Here is a 7,083-nt window from a genome sequence, read left to right on the forward strand (position 1 = left end):
TGTGTGTGTGTGTGTGTGTGCACTGTGTGTGTATGTGTGTGTATTTGTTAGGTTGCTTTGCAAACTGTGGTCCAGACAACCAAATAATGGCTGGCAATGAACAGAAACCCCAGAAATCTAGTAATTGCTCAGTCCACATAGTATTCTCTGCAATTCTGAAGTAGTCTGTAATACCAGTGAAGAAACGGACTTGCTAGCACGGCAGCAAGGCAAGAGTTAGAAGGAAAGAGCAAAAGCCTCTTTTTTCCATTTCCATATATAGGCTCCCAGGAGAAGGACTGGCCCAGATTAGATCTGGATGTAAGGCATGTCTTTCTACCTCAAAAATCTGGATTAGAACTACTTCTAGTTCTAGTCTTCACACTTAAAATTAAGCTTAAAACTCTCACGGGTATGCCCTCCGTTTTTGGGTCTCCAGACGTAGTCCAGTTTACAACCAAGAATAGCTATCTCATTTATGTATATATGTAACAATAAAAAAGAAGAGATCATGAGATTGAGAAAGGGAAAAGGAGGAGTTAAAGGAGAACAGCAGTGAGAATTATGTAGGTGTAGAATTCATGTATGAAATCAAAAGTAAAACCATTATAAAAGCTATCATTTACATAAAGGACACATGTAGAATAAATGAAAATTGCTATAAATAGAGAATGACTATCTACTATTTAAACAGCACACTTTGGGAAAGTGTGTTAGTTAATGTATCTGCATATTTTGCTAAATTTCAGCTTATATAAAATTATCAAACCAGAAAAGCCATCACTGTCTAATTGCTATAACAAGAAGTCATTCATTTTGCAATTACATTATTTTTAAGCATTTGGATACTTTTTTACAATGGTACTGTAACTAAATATTTTATTTTTATGATAATCTTTGAACGTGGGTGTATATATGGGTTATAAAAGAGACGATCTAATTGATTTTGCTAAACAACACAGTGCTGTGTAAAATGACAACACAGTGATGCAGTTTCAGGAGCTTTTATTTGGAAACTGTTTCCTGGTTTTACTTTTTGAGACTGTATCTGACTGCATTGTTCTTAGAACTTACTGTGTAAAACAGGCTGGTCTTAAACTCAAAGAGTGCTGCCTGCCTCTGCCTCCCCAGTTCTTCAGTTAAAGATGTACATGACCACAATCAGAGCTTTGCTTTGTTTTGGAGGCTAGTACACAAGGTAACAAGGTTCATTATGTTTTTGTTTTCTGCACATAGCATACTTTATCCAACTTATTCTTCTCCCCAGTCGCCCTCTCCCAAACTCACTGGCTACTCTTTCTACTCCCTCTCCTCGCCCAAACAGGATTCCTTCCTGCTTTCCTGTCATATGAGTTATGTTACACCTTTACTTCCATTTTTTCCTATTTTAAGATTTTTTTCTCCCATTTTCATGATCCCCTTTCCACTTTCATTAATTATACACACACAAACACACACCATACACATAAACACAATGAATATTTGAACATATATTATACTTATAAAAAAAAACACCATGTGTCATATGTCATTCTGAATCTGACTGTATCAGGATTTTTTCCCCCTAACTTGATACAAGCTAGTTATCTGGAAATAAGGAACCTCAATTCAGAAAACACCTATATCAGACTGGCAGATGGTTGTGTAGGTAAGTCCGTGGGCCATTTTCTTGATTAGTGATTGATGTGAAACGTCACAGACTACCGTGGTCAATAGCACCCTTAAACAGGTAGTTCTGGGTTGCATGAAACAGCAAGCTGAACATGCTGTAGAAAGCGAAGCAGAAACAACCCTCGCCCATGGTTTGTTTCTGATTTACCCCACAGTTCCTGCCTTAAGGTCCTGCGCTTACATCCCTTCATGATACCACAGAGTGGGCTGTTACTCTAAAAGTCCTGATTATGCTGTGCTTGACAATATTGTGGAAGTATTTTTGCATCTTGTGAGGAAGGACACTGAGACCTCACAGTTCATTAAGTTTGCCAGAGGGAGCCTGGATGATAAGCATGCTCAGGGAGATGCAGGAAATGGAAGCTTATTTGAGAACTTTCAGAAATTGGAGTCCCTTAAAGACTCAATTAAGGTTGTTCATATACTATTTTATATTATGAGTTTGTGGTTTTGCTTGACAGTATCCCTTCTCTAACTCCTCTACTGGGGAGCCCTGTGCTTTCCAATGGTTGACTGCTAACATCTGCCTCTGTATTTGTAAGGCTCTGGCAGGGCCTCTCAGGAGACAGCCATATCAGGCTCCTTTCAGCAAGCACTTCTTGGCATCCACAATAGTGCCTGGGTTTGGTGACTGTATATGGGATGAATCCCCAGGTGAGTCAGTCTCTGGGTGACCTTTCCTTTAGTTTCTGAGCTACACTTTATCTCCATATTTGCTCCTGTGAGTATTTTGTTCTCCTTAAAGACCTAATTATGGTTATTCATATAAGATTTTATATTATGAATTTGTGATTTTGGTTGGCAGTGTCTTTAGAATCAGTTGTTATTAACAAGAGGTCAGCATAACTCACTTTTCAGTTTACTAGTGCCCACAGTTGATAGACTTTAAACTTTAAAGGAGAATGAATCTCTAATGAGAACTTGACTTTTGAAGTCTCTAAAATTTTTATGACTTTAGAGCTTTTAAAGTTATGCTTTATGTGATAGTGAATGAGACCGTGTAGATAAATAAGAAAGGAAAGGTTATGATTTAGTAGTACATGTTTGTGTGTCATGTTGACAAAAGGTAAATTGTGCTAATGGTATTTTGTCAACTTCTTTTTCTTCTTTTGTCTATTCACCTGTTGATGAATCTGTAGACTTGCTCTATTTTCTAGTTATTTTGAATAATGAAGCAATAAATGTGGCTGACAACTATCTTTTTGGAATAGTAATTTAGATTTATTTTCAATCCATACTCAAGGATGATAAACACATGTTATGTTTTTAGCTCTGTGAGAAATTTCTACATCACTTTTCAGGGTGACTACATGAGTTTACACCACCACAAGTAATGAATAAAAATTCCTCTTCTCTGAATCCTCACCAATATTTATCATCTCTCATTTTCTTGATGGTAGACTTCTTGGCTACATGGCACTGGTCTGGTGGTCCTCTTGACTCACTTCTCGCTGGCGCCCCTTACTCAAGTGGCCCCTTGCAAGAGTTTTAGGCACACTCTTGCCATTAGCCTGTGGTCTCACACAGCTTCCTCCACACTGGGAGCCCATCTGGGCCTATCTGGAACTGGACTGGTGGTTGTTTCAGGGTAGCTCCCTGTCTGGGCCGCCTGGCACTGTAGTGGTGATCATCTCAGACTCACTTTTTTTCAGGAAGTGTTAGGCTATTAATCACTCAGATGTTCATAGGTCAGAACACTTAGTATAGTCTCTTTTGTTTCACATACTGACAGATATGTGACACAGCAGTCACACCTGCAATGGCAGGGATATTATATTTTTTAATATTCAGATGTGCACAGTATCCTGTTTTTTTCCATATTAATACCCCATAATATAAAGGCATGTTTTGTAGGGCTTAATAAGGCCCAAGTTTGGGCATATGAATACAAATCATACATCAATGGACTTTGGTCATTTTCGCAGGACAGAAAGTTAAACGTTATGAGTCAGATCACCTCCACAGAGTCTCTATGTAGGTGAGGCTTATGTGAGAAGCAAGTTCTGGTGTAATGTCCAGTAACAGTAATTGACTAGTGCTCTTTCTAATAAGGCAACATGATTTCAAATCCTGCCTCTGCTGTGTTTTTAGGCATTTGTCCCTGACATTAAAAAAACAAAAACCAAAAAAACAATTGCCCTTTCTATTTTTTTTTTTAAACTGATGCATTTGTAGTGATGAAGCCTATCTCACTATGCTACTGCAAGGGCTAAATGAGTTACTGAAGAAGCTTTAACTATACTAAGCCCTAAATATACTAAATGTGTTTGTTAACTAAAATTATTAAAATTAGGAAAGAAGTTGATAAGGCATTTGAAGAATCAGTAATTCAAGAATCACTGTGTTCATAGAAACAGTTAATGTGCTAGACTGACCTGAAGACATTCATAATTGGCAAGAAGAAAATGGCCAAGATGGACAGCTCTCATCAAATATAGTTAAGTGCTAAATAAAAGTTGCTTTTAGGATATTTGGTGTAATAAAAGAAATTTGGCCAGAAACTGTAAATGCTTGCATATTAAAAGCAGCAAAAATGGGAATGTAAGACCAGATTTTGACACAATTGAGGTATGTAAATTGAGTTTAAAAAAAAAAGAATCAAAACAGTCTTTTAAGAGAGTAGTTTTCACTATTTATGTGTATTTTCTTTGGGGAAAACAGAACAAGAGACTAAAAGTCTAGGACTTAAGTAATAATGACTCTGATTATTGTTAATTTGTGTAATCTCTACAATCTAATAGAAAAGAGGCTTTATATATACAGCAAATTGTGATAAATAGTAGGCAAGTATTTTAGATTCCAATCATACACTTTGTTCATCTCCTGTGCATAGTCCTCAGTCCTATGGCAGGCGGACAGACATTCTTTTGCTGCATTCCTTCCTACTGATATGTGGCATTATAATGCAGATTGGCTTTCTTTTCTTTCAAACACCCTCCAATCCCACAGGGCAGAACAAAATTCTCAATGGTCATTATTATTCTTGCTTTTACAAGCACTACCACTCTCACTCCCTATTTAAAATGCCAATAAAAGGACAATACATAAACATCAGAGTGATTAAATGTTCTATATTTTTAGTAATTCACATTCATTTCTCCTTTCTTGAGAACATAATATGGCTGTTGTTTCCTCAGAACCTGGATTGCTATTGTTCCACCAGTCACATTTGTATAGCAATGGCCTGAATTTTTGAGCTGTGTGCATGAATATGTGCAGTGTTTTTATTAAAGCCATACCAATGCAGCTTCTCTCGCTGAAAGATAAATGATTCCTGCTAACCGGTTCATTTTGTGGCCCAATGAGTTTAACCAGAACTCTCTCAATAACCACAGATTGGAAATTATCCACCAGAGCCTGACAGAGTTAACAGTGACTACTCAGCTGAAGGTAGTGATTCCCCCTCTATCATAATCCTTCAGTTGGATTTTGCTTTGATGTAAATGGACAAAATATTTCTAAACACACTGGGTATGTTTTATCTGAAAATAAATAAGAGATTGCCATAATTCTGCATAGGATTATAGATATTATTTTTTTGAACAGGAAAAGGAGTCAATAATTTAACCATATGAGAGGAATAACAAATGAATAACTAGCCATGATGTTTCACACAGCAGTCAGAAAAGCCATAAAACTCCAAAAGAAAACAAAAATAGGTTTATTAGTAGCAGAATTATTATTTTTGTAGCCTTAATCCCAAACAAGCATGCTAGTTTATGACGATGTATGTATCAGTATCAGACAAGAAAGTATGAATATTCAAAGGGAAATGAAGCAGAGCATTATGGGACACCACAGGCAATTCAAGGAAAATCTATTTTTTAACCAACTAGCTGATAGAAGTAAAATGAAAATTTTATGTCAAACGACTTTAAACTTGAACACTGAGGAGAAAAGAGAAAGAGTTAAATTATGTAACATGAGGGCCAAGATGAGTTGGGGTAGTGTCTGTAATATACTATTGTATACATGTATGGAATTCTCAAAATATAGAAAAATAAAACACAAAGAGATTGTAAGAAAGAGGAAAAGGTGAAAAGGACAGAAGGAAGAATATATACTTATTAATAGTGAGTTTCCTTTCTGGTGATAAAATGGATAAGCTACTTACTAATGAGGATGTAGGTGACAGTGTAGCAGTAAGCACAGTTACAACTGTGCATCCTCCTTAAGCTTTCTGATTCTTCACAGAACACATCATTGTCATCGGTTGTTGTCGTCATCATCATTATCATCATCAATAGTGGTAATAACAACAGGATTTTAGTTGTATAGCTATGAAAATCTTAACATTATGTTCTATGGAAATAAGAAACTTCAACCTTAAATTCAAATAGACTATCAAAGGGCCTTAAGTAGCTAAAACAATCTTAGAAAGGAGTTAAAGATTTTTACAGGACATGATTTTATTTTTAAGCTATAGCAATCAAAACAATATAGTACTGTAGTTGGAGAATTGGCTCAGAGGTTTAGAGCACTGGCTGCTTTCCCAGATGGCTTGATTCCTAGTACCCATATAGTGACTACCTACCATCTGTAATTCCATTTCCGGGACACCCAAGACTCCCTTCAGCCCTCCTCAAGCACTGGCTATGCACATGATACAACTATATGACTGAAGACAAAATATTCACATACGTAAAAAAGAATAAATAAATAGGAAGTATAGATACTGTCATGAAGACACAAATAACAATAGAAAAGGCAAGAATGTCCAGAACAAAGTCTTCTAATGCATGATCAAATGATTGTTGATAAAAGTGTTAACAATCATTCAATGTAAAAATAAAGCCTTTTCAAGAAATAGCAAAAGAATAAACTTGTACTCCTGCTTCACACCAATAAAAATTCACTCAAAGTGGATAAAATATTGAAATGTATGAGTGAGGCACATAAGACAAGAAAAACAGCTTAGGAGAAAGAAAGACTCCATAATGGTAGGTTTCGCAATAAATTCTTGCATATTGCTCCAAATGCACAGGCATCAAAAATGCAGTAGACAACACTGGAGCTAAAATACTCTGTAGAAAAAACAGAACTCTATCAACAAATTCAAAATAATATATAACTCATGGAATGGGAAGCAATATTTGAAGGTCATATAATTTGATGCCGAGGAAATACCCAGGACATACAAAGGACACATGAAACTTGGTAACAATAAAGTTAACAAATAACAACTAAAGCTCTAAAACTGGGAAGGCACAAAAGCAGACAGTTCTTGGATGAGCTATATAAACTATTAATGCACAGGAAAAGATGTTTAGAACCATTGGTCACCAAGAGAAACACAAATCAAAAGCAGATGATATTACTTCATACCCACTCAGGTGCTTTTTATCAAAAGCAAAACAACACACATGTGCACGTGCGCATACAGTCTCTCTCTCTCTCTCTCTCTCTCTCTCTCTCTCTCTCTCTCTCTCTCTC

At 36.3% G+C, this 7,083-nt stretch overlaps 1 pseudogene; it reads right to left on the reverse strand.

The window, feature by feature from the left end:
• Positions 1-3,304: 3,304 nt before the first annotated feature.
• Positions 3,305-3,423, reverse strand: LOC115064488 (annotated as a pseudogene).
• Between the last annotated feature and the right edge of the window lie 3,660 nt (positions 3,424-7,083).

Source organism: Mus pahari, chromosome 7 (assembly GCF_900095145.1).
Source record: "Mus pahari chromosome 7, PAHARI_EIJ_v1.1, whole genome shotgun sequence".
NCBI classification, from domain to species: Eukaryota; Metazoa; Chordata; class Mammalia; order Rodentia; family Muridae; genus Mus; species Mus pahari.